This window comes from Argentina silus (genome assembly GCF_951799395.1).
Source record: "Argentina silus genome assembly, chromosome: X".
Classification (NCBI taxonomy): Eukaryota; Metazoa; Chordata; class Actinopteri; order Argentiniformes; family Argentinidae; genus Argentina; species Argentina silus.
Window position 1 is genome coordinate 43,668,412 of NC_139653.1, and position 16,012 is coordinate 43,684,423.

Genomic DNA, 16,012 nt, shown 5'->3' on the forward strand with positions numbered 1-16,012 from the left:
GGCAGGCAGGCAGGCAGGCAGGCAGGCAGGCAGACAGACAGACAGACAGACAGACAGACAGACAGACAGACAGACAGACAGACAGACAGACAGACAGACATTGCCAGGGATGAGATGCCAATAGATGAATGAATCCCCAAATCTGACTCTCCAGACATGTTTACATTTAAGTAAGTGAATCAACTATACATCAGTCATCGTAAGTAAAACCTTCGATAAGAACAAGTGACATCGGGATGTTTTGTTGTCAATGCTCTCAGATAACATCAAGCTTGACCCAGGGGGAATGGCTTGCCATGGCTTTTGAACCCACTGTGCATGTGACATTTCAGCCACTTTCTGTCAGAGGGCGATTCTCAATCTGAGGCTAGAGTCGTGATTCCCTTCTCACCTTACACTGTGACCAAGACACAAACTGAAAAGGCCTTGCATGTGGATGTTTTGAAAACAAAAAGTGGCTAACTGCATTCTGTGACTGAGTGCTATGGGGTCATGTCAGGAATAAAGCTGCTTTTTCTTTGTCATCATAATTCAGAACGATACTTGTATGGTCATTTGGTCAAGGTTATTACTGACAGGGTATTTATGAGAGAGCAGAGGTGGGGAGAAGAGAAGGAAGGAGAGGAGAGGTGGCGAAAGGAGGAGGAGAAGAGGAGTAGGCCAAAATTATACCACAGCCCTGTACCATGACCTCTGGGTTATCATTTGACCTTTAGGCTGACCTCACAGTGTACCTTTTATGTCATCTACACTCACCGAATGTAATTTTTCTGATGACCTTCAAGGACAAAACAGTGTTGCTAGTCTCAAGTTTGGAGGACTTACCCAATCTTGTGTTTGCTATTTCAGGTTTGAGGTATCCTGCAGGCGTTGGTCTGGGTGCTGGAGCCGGAGTGGGAACAGGAGGTAAACCACCTAAACCAGGTAAAAGCCCCACACACACAGGAAAACACGCACACAGACACAGACACACACACACAGACACACACACACACACACACACACACACACACACACACACACACACACACACACACACACACACACAGACACACAGACACATTTAATTTCCAATTCAGTATAGTTTTTAGTCCTGTTTGTTAGTTTTTATTTTGGAGATCCATAGCTATTTAGTTTTTATATTCTGTAAGTTTTAGTTTTAGTTTTACTTTCAGGGGTGGAATTTACAGGAAATGTTTCAATTAAAGTGCTGTAAGAATCAAGGAAGGAAGGGAACATCAACAGATAATATACTCATGAGACACTCACATATCATATGGCTGCTATCTTCTGGAACTTCCAATGAATTTTCTTTTCTCATTGTGGACTCAGTCCTCAAAGTAATCCCAAGCAGAGCTTTGTCTCTTTTGATCGACTCTGGGCCTTGGTGCTTGGGCCTCAGGCGCCATGTTAACAATGTTTGCTCGCTGTTTTGACTAAAAGATCAACAGTTAGCTAGTGATGATGATGCAGAAGCGAGCCTATCAAAGGACAGGCATGAGGACAACAAGCCCATCGGTTTTGAGCATTGATAACCACCCCCCCCCCCCTCTCCACACACACACACACACACACACACACACACACACACACACACACACATACACACACACACACACACAAACCACCACCACCACCACACCCACCCCAAACTAAAACAATAAGAAAATGATGTTGTTTTTTACTTTATTTACATAAGAGAAGAGACTAAGATCCGAGTTTCAGTTTAGTTTAGTTTATTGGGGGTCGTTTCTTATTTTAGATTCAGTTTCCAAATATGTTTCTTCATGGCTAGTTTTAGTTTTAGTTTTCGTTTACTATAATACCCTTGGTTGCAAAATGCACCATATCTGTGTTTCCTGATCGTTGAGTCATATTAAAGCCAGGCAGTAGTGATTTCCCCCAGTGTTTACAGCACTGTTAGGCAAGAATGGCAACAATGAGGAAATCAAAACAACAGCTATTCCCTGTGGAGCCTGATTACTGTCAGAGCTGGAGTTTGTAAGGGTTTGTACAACATCAAAGCGCTTTCACACCTACCTCGTTTGGTGCGGATTTAGCAAACATTTTGCTCAGTTCGGATGATTTGGACAAGTGTGAACACTCCATCTGAACTTGGGTGCGCACCAAACAATCGGACCGTTCTCCGCAAAAAAAGGTCCCCTTCCATTCGAACAGTGGTGCGGTTCTTTACTAGTGTGAACACAATTTAGCAAAGGTCCGGACAAATCACAGAAAATAAACTATTTGTTGATGTTAGCAAAAATAGAATGCAGGTAGCAGACAGCTGTGAAACGAAAGCTGCAAAAAGACAAAAGGTGTTAAAAAAAATAAAATAATAGCCGGGGCTCACATGGAGCGATGAAGAGGTCAAATGCGTCTTGGAAATATGGGCGGACGACTTCTTAAAAGAACAGCTCGAGAAAACACACAAAAATGCCATACATTCATGTTCAGTAACGAGTTGCGCGACAGGGGATTTCATCGAACCCGTGAGCAGTGCCGCTTAAAGGTAAAAACAACTCAGGCAACAATATATCAAGGGCTCGATGTCCTAAGGAGAAGTGGCAGCTCGGGGGGATGAGAAGGACAAGTTCCCACCTGGACAAAATACTAGGGACAAGACCAACAAGTAACCCGCCGAACATTATCAAGTCATTTGTCAAGAATCCTCCGGCTCCTACCCAATCATCTCCGCTAATTCATACAGATGACCCAGACCGTGGTGAGTTACTAAATTATTACGTAGGCCTATGCACCTTCATTTATTCAAAATATATATTTTTGTTTTGGACTTTTTGTTTTTGTTGTGACTGTGTGTCCTTTTGATAACCTTTGGACTGTGAAGTGTGGAATCTGATATAGTGTGCGATTTGTTTGTTGAACCCCGGCAAAATTTCTGGCCAACGAGCGAACGATCGTGAGCGAACGATCGTGGACATGATTTTTTTTTTCATAGAAGTGTGGTGCGCTTGGAATAGGGCAATGCGAAACGAACCGGACCAAATAAAAAAATAAAAAATACAACGTAACAACCAAGCGAACATTGAGTCGAACTTTAGCAAACGAACTAGGTGTGAAAGCGCCCTTAGAGGTAGCACGATCCTCTGGAGAGTCTACTCATAACGATAGTGTGTTATGAGTCAGAGGTCCTGAGCTACAGTATTCAACTGTACTATGTTGTTCTGTTGGAAACTGGAGAGCTACAGTTTGAACAGATTGAACTGGTTGGCCATACGTGAAGTAATTGTGCCATAATGCCTGAGAGGCTGTGATTTATCGTCAACATTGTCACGGGTAGGGGGAGTTGTTAGGCACGCAGTGTAGTACTGTATATGATTGTGCTTAGATGATACATTAATTGTGGATAGACTCAGAAATATATTATCTTCAATTATATACTCTCTCCCTCTCTTTCTAATAGGCTATGGCAACCTGGGCGTGGCTGGTGGGTATCAACCAGGTGAGAATTACTGTCCCACACTGCCCTGTTGTTGTGATTTGCGAGTGCTGGCCGTCTTTTTCATTATATTCGGATAATGATAGCACATTGGCAGGGCGACAGCATCTATGACTCTCCTCAGTATTATTATTACCTCTGTGGAGTTCTCAAAGTGTTTTACTATGGTTGTGTAAGCTCCAGTTATGATGTGATATATTGGTTGAGTTTCCTCTCCTCCTCTCCTCCTCTCCTCCTCTCCTCCTCTCCTCCTATCCTCTCTTTCTCTCCTACTCTCTTCCTATCCTCTCTTCCTATCCTCTCCTCCTATCCTCTCTTCCTCTCCTCCTATCCTCTCCTATCCTCTCATCCTCTCTTCCTATCCTCTACTCTCCTCCTCTCCTCCTCTCTTGCTCTCCTCATATCCTCACCTCCTATCCCCCTCTCATCCTCTGTTCTTCCTATCCTCTCCTCCCATCCTCTCCTATCCTTTTCTCCTCTCTTCCTCTCTTTCTCTCCTCCTATCCTCTCCTCCTCTCCTCCTATCCTCTCCTCCTCTCCTCCCATCCTCTCCTCCCATCCTCTCCTCCTATCCTCTCCTCCTCTCCTTGGTAAAAGATGAGTGTTATCACTGTGGCCCAGCAGTGTGGAGACTTCTCTCTCTCCTCGTCCTCCTATTCTCTCCTCCTACCCCCCTCTCATCCTCTCCTCCTCCTATCCTCTCCTCCTCTCCTCCTCTCCTCTCTTCCTCTCCTTGGTAAAAGATGAGTAAAAGATGAGTGTTATCACTGTGGCCCAGAAGTGTGGAGACCTCTCTCTCTCCTCGTCCTGTGTATACACACTCATTATGCCTCCAGCTATAATCTTTCTTTTTTGGTAAAATATTCAAATATTCACTGACTAAGCACCCTGTAACACACTGCCTGCTTGCTGTTTGAAATGTGACACAAGATGGTAGAACTTGTAATATGAAAATGAATGCTCAATTGGAGGATTCAGCATAACATGCCCAGCTGTATGTATAGCCTGGTAGATTTGTATACAGACTGCTTGTGACTTTGAAGCCCAATGGTTAGTTATTTGGCAACATTTGGACCCGGTCATTGGTAGTTTCAGTCAATACAACTATATATACATGCATAAGTTGATTCTCTAGCCAACCTGAATGGAGATAAATGAAACCATAGTGTTAAAGGGGCAATCTGGGATTGGTACATTGTTTTCAATAAATAATATATAGCCATTGACTCTTCAAGAATATAACTTATAAATGCATCATGAACTTAGTTCAAATGTCTTACCCCATCAGAACCCAAAATATAAGGTATGCTATGTAATTGTAAACATACACTGTATAGCTCCAAAACATGGTTTAAACTATCATTTTGATCTCATTGATGGTCAGTCATGGCATCCATAGCTCTGTCTATGAATTTGAGAGTGATAACATTTCTCCAGCTCTATCCCTCAGCTGTTTACCAAAAAAGTGATGGGGTTATTTTATTGCTTTGTTATTGTTTGAATCCCAGATTGCCCCTTTAACTTCTCATCCATTCTGTTGTTGAGTCTGTGGCTCAGAGTTGTGATGATCTTACAGGTGCCGGTGTTGGCTACCCGCAACAAGGAGGCTACCCACAACAAGCCTACCCAGGTAAGAGTTTTGTTTTGACCCAACCTGTATCTGCAAATCAGATGATGTGTGTGTGTGTGTGTGTGTGTGTGTGTGTGTGTGCGTGTGTGCGTGTGTGCGTGTGTGTGTACAGTATAAGAGTTATTGGATGTGTTGGATGTCATTTTCCAGACTTGTGGTTTCAGCTGGCCCATTCTGAAATAGCTGGAAGAAGTCATACTGTGACCCCTAAGAACTATGTATTATATCGTAAACTCAGAATGCCTTGTTCTTTTGTCTATTGAGGACTATGGTCTGGGCCATTAATCAATGGCAACTTCCACAGAGGGAACCGAACAGGAACATTTATCATAGAGAGAGTGAGGGAAGGGAAGGGAAGAGCAAAGAACAGCCCTCAGGGGGTATACATTATGTACTGTAACATCTTCCCCCAGGAAGTAATAATAAAAAAAAAAACTGGAACAAAACAGTTTGTGGTTTGAACCAGTCTTTGTGGTTCGTTTAGTTCACTGTACTGTATACAGTTGTTCAGTAAAGTGGTGCAGGTTTAGGGTGCTTACAACAATGCTTTCAGTGCTCCTTTCTAAGCAATTTCCAATCAATCACTTCAATGTGTAATTGAGGAGTTTTCATCATGTCATTTGACATTATGTTGTTATTATTACTGCTGGTTGCCTTTGAATCCAACCTAGGCCCAGTCAGCCTATGCCAATTACTGTACCAATTATTCAATTCCTACAGAGGTTAGCTAGGATACAAAGCTGCACAGAGATGCAGTAGGTTTGCAGTATTTAACCTGTATTAAGAATAGAACACACTACATTTTACACATTACTCTACCCTACACAAATGACCTAGTCGTTGAACCTAGACACGGTTAGTACCAAGAGAGGCTGGTGGAGGCAGAAATCAGAGGATGGGTGTTTCACACGTTTTATACCATTCCTCATTCCATTCCATCACAATGAGCCCATCCTCCATTTCTACCTCCACCAGCCTCCCCTGGTTAGTACCAAGTCCTAGTGCACCGTTCGCTCTTTAACCGTCCATGTTCACCCCTGTTTCTGGATCAGGAGGTGGAGTAAAGCCGAATTGCCGACAGACAGGTAACAAGGACAGACAAACAGACCTGTCACTCACTTCCCCTCCTGAGCTAACATCCCAGAGAGAACGAGAGAGGGGAACTAACTGACCCAGAGAAGATAATTGACAGGAACAGCCAACTTCTCCACCCTATGGCTTAATTTCCCTCCATTATTAAGTTGATGGGGAACCCTGGTGGTGCCCATTGTTTGGTTTTGTTGGGGGTCTTCTGCCCCCTCTCTCTCTCTCTCTCTCTGACTTGCACTTTTAGCCTCTTTTCTCAGCTGCACTGACTGACCATGACAATCAAGTATCCATTAGTTGTATCCGAGGAGCAAAATATCGCATACACACACACACACACACACACACACACACACACACACACACACACACACACACACACACACACACACACACACACACACACACACACACACACACACACACACTGCTGGTAAATTAACAACTTTAAATTCAAAAGCTCCAACTGCTATTGTAATCCAATGACTCAATCCACCCAAGTGCCAAACCTTTGACTGGTCAAATGATGATCTTGGTGTTAGGGTACAAAGCAAAACACATTTGGGGCTTTTTCATTTTAACAAATACACGCCATTCATTCCCAATTACTCTCACCTGATCTGATTAAAAACTTAACTGAATTAAAGGATAGCTCAATAATGTGACCCTACCCCCTGGAAATAATTAATAGATTTTTTAATGACTTCTGATAAAAAGAATTGCTATCTATCTTATTAGCTAATTTAGCTGTAAAGTTTCACTCTTTTAAACAACTTCGGTCCTTCAAGATTCTACTACATCCTGCGATTTCAAACAATACTTTTCACAATAGTCACTAACTGTACAAATCATCTCCTTCCCTACAATCTCAGCCCATTTCAAAAGTATAACCATTTTTTCTGTTCACTTGTAGGATATGGAGCAGGCCAGACGGCCCCACTAACACCTCAACAAGGTAATGATATGTCACCTGTATACTCAATACCTTAGACCACACCGTTCTCTCTCTCTCTCACCTGTTCACTCACCCAAACCTTAGTTCACATCAGGGGAGGCTGGTGTAGGTAGAAATAGGACAACAGGCTCATTGTAATCCATGGAATTGAATGAGGAATGGTATTAAACGTGTGTTTGATACCATTTCTCATTCCGTTCCATGCATTACAATGAGCCTGTCCCTCCGACTTCTACCTCTGCCAGCCTCCACTGATGTGGAAGTTTGGGTGGTCGAAGGTTTGGATGGTCCACATACAGTAGTGCACTAGATAGATTTGCTTCTTTGTCATCTGATACACCCACACCCCAGTTCATTCCCTCATTTTGTGATTAATTCAGTCTGTACTTAGTGTAAGATGCCGTCATGTCAGATTATCTGGAGGAGATTAGGAAAAGGGGGATTGAACGGGGTGTTCTTGGCAGTGCACATGGTGTGCCAGTCTCTGTTACAGGGTCTGATAATCTGCATTTTCCTGAGCATGGAAGATTATTACCGGTGGGATTATTTTGTTTAAAGCACGACAGGTTTCTTAGATAACTGCACCAGCTAGTTTAGGAGCTAGAACATAGAGTGACTGGGAGGATTTAATATGGAGTTATACAGTACTGATATTTGATTGAAATAGTTGGATTTCCTGATATTAATTAAAAACCTTCCCTGTCCATCAGTGTATTGTGCAGCACATATGTTTGCTTAGAGCGCAACCTATAATGACTGAGATATGACCCAGCATATGCTCTTGTCTTGACTAATTAGAATCCACTTTCTCAGATGTTTTTTTCTCTTTGAATGTGTGTTACTTCTTGGAGGTTGTTAATTTGAACTGTTCAGAGAGTCTTGATTAGGTTTACATTTACCATATTGATATGTGAACATGCTTACGACAAGCACGGGGAGGCTGGTGGAGGTAGAAATCAGTGGACGGGCTCATTGTAATGCATGGAAAGGAATGAGGAGTGGTATCAAACACGTGTACCATTTCTCATTCCATTCCAGGCAATCCATGCATTGCAATGTCCTCCGATTTCTACCTCCACCAGCCTCCCCTGCACACGTGCTGTAGTCTCATAGCTGAGGTTTGCATAGCTGTGGTTTTGCCAAATTATATGCTATTTACATATTTTCCTATTACAATTACCCATGGGTGTGTCCCGATGTCCCTATAGTATAGTATTACACACAATAGTCCTTATATCGTGTATCAAGTAGTGTCAAAATCACCTACAACTCGCGACTGCGAACGTAACTCTGACAATTGCGTAAATCTGGCAAATTTGCTCAATTATTTGACTTAAGTGTGCGGGTCTCGAGTTTTCCACCTTAAGCATTCACCCCCTGGTGTGTACCTACTGTATGCCTAACATGTAGTCTCAATCTGTACATCTGTGATAGCTAATTAACAGTATTGATTTATAGCAGAAGAGAATGTCAATAGACCCCCCTGTATTTAGCATATGCTAACTGACTCACCAGACTAGCAGGAGTTCTGGGCTGCTGTGGTCAAGCCAACAGATGTCCACACTTGTAATGTTCATCCATCTGTGCACTGTGGGTGTGTCAGAAAATAAACTAGAATCACCCTGGAACTAACGCTTGCCAACAGAGCATTTCTAGCAAAATAAATGCCTCAGAAATCCTGTAAAGACTAAAGATTTTCCAGTAAGTTTTGTCTGGTGACCTTTTTTTCCCCTGGTTTGTTTTGCAGCCAAAGCAGCCAAATACGGCCGACTCCAAGGTTTCTTTGGAGGAGCAGGGGTAGCGGGAGGAGCAGGAGGAGTAGGAGCAGGAGGAGTAGGAGGAGGCTGGAGAGGTACGATGGAATATACACACAACAGGGGAGGCTTGTGGAGGTAGAAATCGGAGGACATGGAACAGAATGAGGAATAGTATCAAACACGTTGTGTCATGCTGTGCTTGGTACCGTTCTTCATTCCGTTCAATGACCCTCCTTTCTACCTCCACCAACCTCCCCTGACACGAAACCTTTGCCGATAAGGTATTGAGTTGATGGCTAGAATTCTACTACACATGGTTGGTTGTTAGTGTTCATTATTACTGTCTGTTACTTTCAGGGAGGGGAGAGGGAGGGAGGGAGGGAGGGAGGGAGAGTAGAGGGAGGGTAGAGGGAGTGAGGGAGGGAGGATAAAGGGAGGATAGAGGGAGGGAGGGATGGAGGGTGGGCAGAAACCTTTGCCGATAAGGTATTGAGTTGATGGCTGGAATTCTACTACACATGGCTGGTTGTTAGTGTTCATTATTACTGTCTGTTACTTTCAGGGAGGGGAGAGGGAGGGAGGGAGGGAGGGAGAGTAGAGTAGAGTAGAGGGAGGGTAGAGGGAGTGAGGGAGGGAGGATAAAGGGAGGATAGAGGGAGGGAGGGATGGAGGGTGGGCAGAAACCTTTGCCGATAAGGTATTGAGTTGATGGCTGGAATTCTACTGCACATGCTCTATACAATAACTTATCCACACCAGCCTTCACTCCAGTGGAGGCTGGTGGAGGCTGGTGGAGGTAGAAATCGGATGACATGTTTGATACCATTCCTCATTCCATTCCATGCATTGCAATGAGCCTGTCCTCCGATTTATTCCTCCACCAGCCTCCCTCGCTTCACTCCTAATCACAATTGTACATGTAAGTAAGGTGTAATGACAGGTCGTTGAGGGTGTATGCGTGTAGGTGATGTGTATCAGGCAGAGAAAAGGAAAATGTCTAAGACAGACAGGGGTCACACAACAGGGGTCAGTTTCCTGAAAGCTTTGTATCTTAAGTAGTACTTAATTTCTCCCGACAGCCCAGCCCCAGAGGCATCAAAAGTGAACTTAACTTAAGCTTTTGGGAAACTGAACCCCTGATCTTTGAAAAACTGTATGTTGAATATAATATTTAAGTCTGTGTAGAGCCATGTATTAACCCCCCCCCCTCTCTCTCTCTCTCTATCTCTCTCTCTCTCTCTCTCTCTCTCTCTGAGCAGGAGGTGTTGCCGGATGCCAAGGCAAATACTGTGGAAGGCGGAAGTAGAAGATGTCTTGAGATGCGAAGTGAGCTCAAGAAACAATGGTGCTACTGCATGATCTAGAATGTACATTTTATATGCAAAACAAATCCCCCATTTCAGTTTGTAAGAATACTTTGTACTTATTTGACTTCAAAGTATTTTTTTATACAAACCCACCGACCCAGAATTCTGCACACACTTGATGTGACTGGTTTTATTGATTGTGTCTTTATCATTGTAATGGTCACGTCTATGAACTCCTACAATCATGTCTGTGATGGTCCCCTTTTGGTACTGTAGTAGTCACCCATTAGGAGACGTCTAACCTAACTTGCTACGTGTGTGTGTGTGTGTGTGCCTGCGTGCGTGCGTGTGTGTGTGTGTGTGTGTGTGTGTGTATGTGTGTGTGTGTCTGTCTGTCTGTCTGTCTGTCTGTCTGTCCGTCTGTCTGTGTGTGTGTGTGTGTAGTTGTGTGTTTGTGTGCGTGCGTGCGTGCGTGTGTGAGCGTGAGCAAGCGTGAGTGTGTGTGTTAAGTGTGTGCGTGCATGCATGCGAGCAAGCGTGAACAAGCGTGTGCGTGAGTGTGTATGGGAAGCACGTGTGCTTGTGTGTGTGTGCGAGTGCGTCCAAGCATGTGCGTGAGATTGTGTGTGGTGTATGTGTTTGTTGTTCAAGCAGGTAGTGAGTTTCTCTGCACCGCTCAGAGAGGTGCTCTATGCAGGCCTTTGTCAGGACTATAAAACATCTCCAGTACAGTACTGTTCATTCCACTCTGCAGTATAACCATGGTTACTGTGTGCCAAAGTTCCGGGTCGTCACATTCCTGGGTTGAGCTCCCAGAGGTCTGTCAAAGTGCTGATAAACTTTGGCCATTTTCAGAAGCCTCTGGCTCCATATCATCCCTGCTGCTATTTTTAGACCTGGGTAAAATAGCAGCGGGCATCGTGGGTGTGTGGGTAGTCTTCACCGCCCATCTGCCGTTAGAAACATTGCCAATTTCAAGTGCCTTGGTTAAGTATTCCTCAGTATCTTTACCTTAACGTTGCCAAACTTGTGAAGTATGAAGAGCAGATTTTTGCTCTGAAATATGGTGAAAGCTGATGACAATCAAAATATATGTAGGTAGTTTGTACCCAAATATTTTTGAAACGCAGTATTTGTTAATGATTTGTATGTTTGTAGTTCATAAGAAAAGCAGATGTCACAGAAGAATAGTATATATATATATATATACTGCTCTGGCATGTATGAACTGCACATTTCGATGTATTAATTATGTACAATTTTCCTAGAGTCTGGGATAAGGTGCTTCAGTCAGCTTGGATTAGAACGTATATCATTTTAGGTTCCCATGCAGTTACTTTCATTTATGCAAACTATTGTTTCATTCTCAAGTTTCATATGTCTGCACCATAATGAACTTGGCTCATACAATTATAACCAGGTTTGTGAACTCGGTATGACAAAAAACTGTCATGATATTGTTGCTTTTTTGTTACTTTTGCATATGCATATGCATTTATTCACTGTTGAGAATTGTTATACTGTTATTAAGAGCTTTTTAATGTGTGTGTCTGTGTGTGTAGGTTAGCCCCTAGTCTACTGTGAGGGTGATTTCCTATTTCTCTCTATACTTGAGTTACTTTTGAATGCATTACTGACCAACGATAGATCCACTTTAGGCGTACTACAAACCCCACGATTAATCTGTGTGTACTGTGTTGTGTACTAATTTGACTCTCACTTGATTCAGTTCTTTGTACTTGTTAACGTGCTGTTATAGAACTGCCAGTGAGCCGTGCCACACCGGGTCGCCCCGTGTCTTCTGTGCCGTAGTGGGTTATTATCCATCTTATTTAAACAAAAAAGGAGGAATGGTGAAATATTTGTAGTACTGGGTTTTGCACTTTTTATTTCCACGACGCACATGTGACTTGTTCCCGGAGATCCCGGCATTGTATTTGCTTCAATAAATTACGAAATAAAATGTTTTAATGAAAACTAATTTGTGTGGCCATTCGTTTTTTCCATTATTCTTCTTCTCTTCCTTTTATCTCAAATAATTACTTACAGCTTAAATGTTTTGGAATAATGACATATTTGTAGAACTATTATTTAAGAAACTAATTTATGTTTACATTCCTGTCTCTCAGATGGGTGCATTGCGCATCCTCTGAGGTCTTTGCTGCGCAGACATTTTTCCATTTACTTTCCAGGGATTGTTGTCGGTTGGCCAACACTAGCTTCCTCTCTCCAGCTCGACTGGCTTATTGGCCCATCCTCTTCGAATGAATCGCCGCATATCTTCCGAAGCAGTACCAAGCTGTGAGAGGAAAGCCGAGGCGAGTAGCACAACACACACGGCCGCCGGACACAGTTCGGAGAACGGTTATCATCGTCCGAGGCAGGCTCTCACACAGAGCTTCGGGTCGGAGAGTGAATGAGGTTAATGCTGCTCTGTTGCACCTGGAAGGACGAACGCATGGGAGAGGAAGAGGGTGAGTTTAAGTTGTTGATGTATCCACGCAGTTTTCTCAGGAACGACGAATTAGTGTGGGTGCCTTGGAACGTTGGGGCGGGAGATGCGAGCGCATCCTCCAGCGTTCGAGGACGTATGGGATGCTCCGCTGAATTCACAATAAACAACATAGGAGGGAGAGAAATACGTTTTATTATAGCCTAGAGTTCGGCCAAGGAAAGAGTCGTGGTTCCCACATATTCTGGAAAAATGAACTGTAGCTGTTAAGAAGAGTCCTGCTTGTGTCCTTGTTTTGGTGCAATAGCCCAAGAAAGTCGTGCTTCCCGAGTAGTCCATAGGCTACTACTGCATAACACAGGATGCTGTTTCGGATGATTGCATTTTATTTATTTGCTTTATTAAGTTCTTATTTTGATCAATTCAATCATATGTATATAGGGTTCAAAATATCTACAAAAAAAAGTTCAAACCGAGTTTACCTCAATAGAACTTCATAAAATACCATGACATTGTTCCTCTGACCACGTTACAATGTTTCAACTTTACCACTGTAGCTACTATTCTGATTTCTGAAATTACTTTTTTCCCCTCCGAAATACTGCCGTAGGACTAGCCGACGTTTTGGGAATGATACAATATTATTATTATAGCAGTTATACCACATTATTATATATGTGTAGTACTGACTTGATTTTACTTGATAGAGAAAATAAGTAGGCCGTACTGTAAGTACTGGCGTATTACAGCACATACAATGCAACCTATGATTGTATAATAAGGTTCTTTACTTGTAATTAAGGTTGAAAGGGGCATTCATAGGAAAGTCCTTTGGTAGCATGTCTAACCAAAGTATGAGTCAGCGGTGAACTGAATTGCACTTTCACTAATTGCGAATGTAATACCATCTGAAAGGATAGACAGATAGGCATACATTTCAATAGGACGGTTTGTCTTATCCACAACAATTCTATCCCACATTAGCAATGTAGGTTGATTTACCATATAGACATTCCTGGAAAAATAATGATATGGACACATGCTAAAATTCTGACATTGTGAAACTGAAATGATGAACATAGGTAATGTAATAAAAAAATAAATAAGTTGTTATTGTTGACATGAATGACTTTGTCGCTTAGATATGACTTTGTGTGACACACAGCATACTGTAATACATGTTAGTTAATGATGACCGACTGAAACACAGTTTGAGTGTCGCCCTCCATTAGAGCAGAGGTAATGTGAGAATGTGTGTGAGAGAGAGACAGAGAGAGAATGCTAGCGTATCTATGCTGACTTCGGTCAGTGTGTTATGAAACAGACTCTGGCCCTGTTAAGACACCACTGGTCGTCAAGGAGCCCAGGTGCCCACTGGTCGTCAGGGAGCCAAGATCGGTCAGGGAGAGGCATCTTTAATAGCTGGAGGAAGCCATTAGTGCGTACTGGATCTGCAGGCTAACACAATCAATAAAACTACTCCAGCAAGACTGTGTTGAACTCCTGTTAGAGAACCTTTGCCAATAGAACAGAATCTTGATCAGGGCTTCTAAGACCAGTGGAATCAGGTTGGATTCCTTACATTCAACCCTCAAAGTCAGTGACAGAGGTGGTAGTGACAAATGTAAAACTAGGAAACACATTTATGAATATTCAATCAATCTTAACTGACTCCCCCCCCCCCCCCCCCTCTCTCTCTTTCTCTCACTCATGATACAAAAGCTTACATTGTTGTCTCATACAAATTAATGGTACATTGTGTACAGTATGTGTTTTGTCACACCTCTTTTTACATAGCATTGATTTACATAGGGGGAAAGAATTTGTTAAATTCTGGTTACACACGCACGCGCGCGCGCGCACACACACACACACACACACACACACACACACACACACACACACACACACACACACACACACACAGCTAAATCCACCCACCAGTGAAGTCAGATAAACATAAAAGGCCATGAAAATAATAACATTTTGGACACTGAGTCAAGATGATAATCATTTCCCGCCATTACAGAATATGGGGAATTTGTGCCCTTAGCTAATGAGGGTCATTTCACAAGAACTATTTTTAGCTATGGTGTTACGGTTTACTTAGCAATTATTTGACTCATGTAGGTCAACAGTAAGCCTATTTATTTCAACTGTCGGGTTCTTAAAAGTGCATGATGAAATACATTAAAGTTAACCAGAAATAGAAATTAAGATTTGTGTTTATTTTGCATTGTAATACTTGCAAAACAGCAGATCAATATTAGAGGTTGCCCCTACTGTACAGCGTTGACATCCTGTCGCCAGTAAAGGGTTTGTGGTGTGGGTATAATGATTGTTGGATTTCAGGATTTGAACATTTCAATTAACAATATTCGAATCGTTTTCGTTTACATACTGTAAGAGGAGAGGTTGGAAACATCACATACTGTATCACACATAGAGACCCACTTATTAGCTGTATGTTGACACAGCTGAAGGTTGGTTTGATATATCAGTAGAGCCATGCAAATCATAACCTGCTGACATGTTGCTCTTTGATCTCCTCCCTAACTCTGTGTGTGTGTGTGTGTGTGTGTGTGTGTGTGTGTGTGTGTGTGTGTGTGTGTGTGTGTGTGTGTTGCAGCTGGCGGAAGCTTGCCCGTGTGTGCGGGATGCAGACAGCGGATCTATGATGAGCAGTACCTCCAGGCCCTCAACACTGACTGGCACACAGTCTGCTTCAGGTGAGTCAGAGCTCAGCCTGAGTCTCCTCTCAGCCTCCTCTCATAGCAGTCTATGACATAGAGCCATAGAGCCATGAAATGAGGAATGGTATCATACATGTGTGGAGGCTAGTGGAGGCAGAAATCGGAGGACGGGCTCATTGTAATGCATGGAATGGAATGAGGAATGGTATCATACATGTGTGCATTCCATGCATAACAATGAGCCCGTCCTCTGATTTTCTACTTCCACCAGCCTCCCCTGCATTGGGCCATGTGGCCACAGTAACATAGGGGTTTGCACTTAAGCAGTTACTCTCACAAATTTTACTCTCACTCAAAATAATCTTTCACTCTCCAAAAGTCTTGGTTGTCAGGAAATAATGTTGGCCAGCTTGAAAGTAAATATCGGGTTTGTTTTTCTGTGGTTTGGAAAATGGGAAGCAATCAAGCAAGCGTTGTTTTGGAAATGCAACATCCCCATGTGAATATACTAGAGCTCTAACTAAGCCCATACTAGATTATTGGAGAGAAGAGGTAGACGTTGCTTTCAAATGGAAAATTACATTCTCACTCTCGCTAAACTAATAATGATCCTCTGCTGATGTCTTTAGCTTGAGGTCTCTTGTTATTCAGGTGATAATATTGATTTATTCC

At 42.8% G+C, this 16,012-nt stretch overlaps 1 long non-coding RNA gene across 2 annotated transcripts; it reads left to right on the forward strand.

Moving 5' to 3' along the window:
• Window positions 1–872: 872 nt before the first annotated feature.
• On the forward strand, window positions 873–10,522 carry LOC310823451. Of its 2 annotated transcripts, XR_014554942.1 has the most exons (7): window positions 873–924; window positions 3,425–3,463; window positions 5,037–5,090; window positions 6,143–6,175; window positions 7,090–7,131; window positions 8,879–8,983; window positions 10,148–10,522. It is a non-coding gene; the product is annotated as an uncharacterized lncRNA (long non-coding RNA). The 2 variants fall into 2 exon arrangements; XR_014554943.1 differs by lacking the exon at window positions 6,143–6,175.
• Window positions 10,523–16,012: the final 5,490 nt, after the last annotated feature.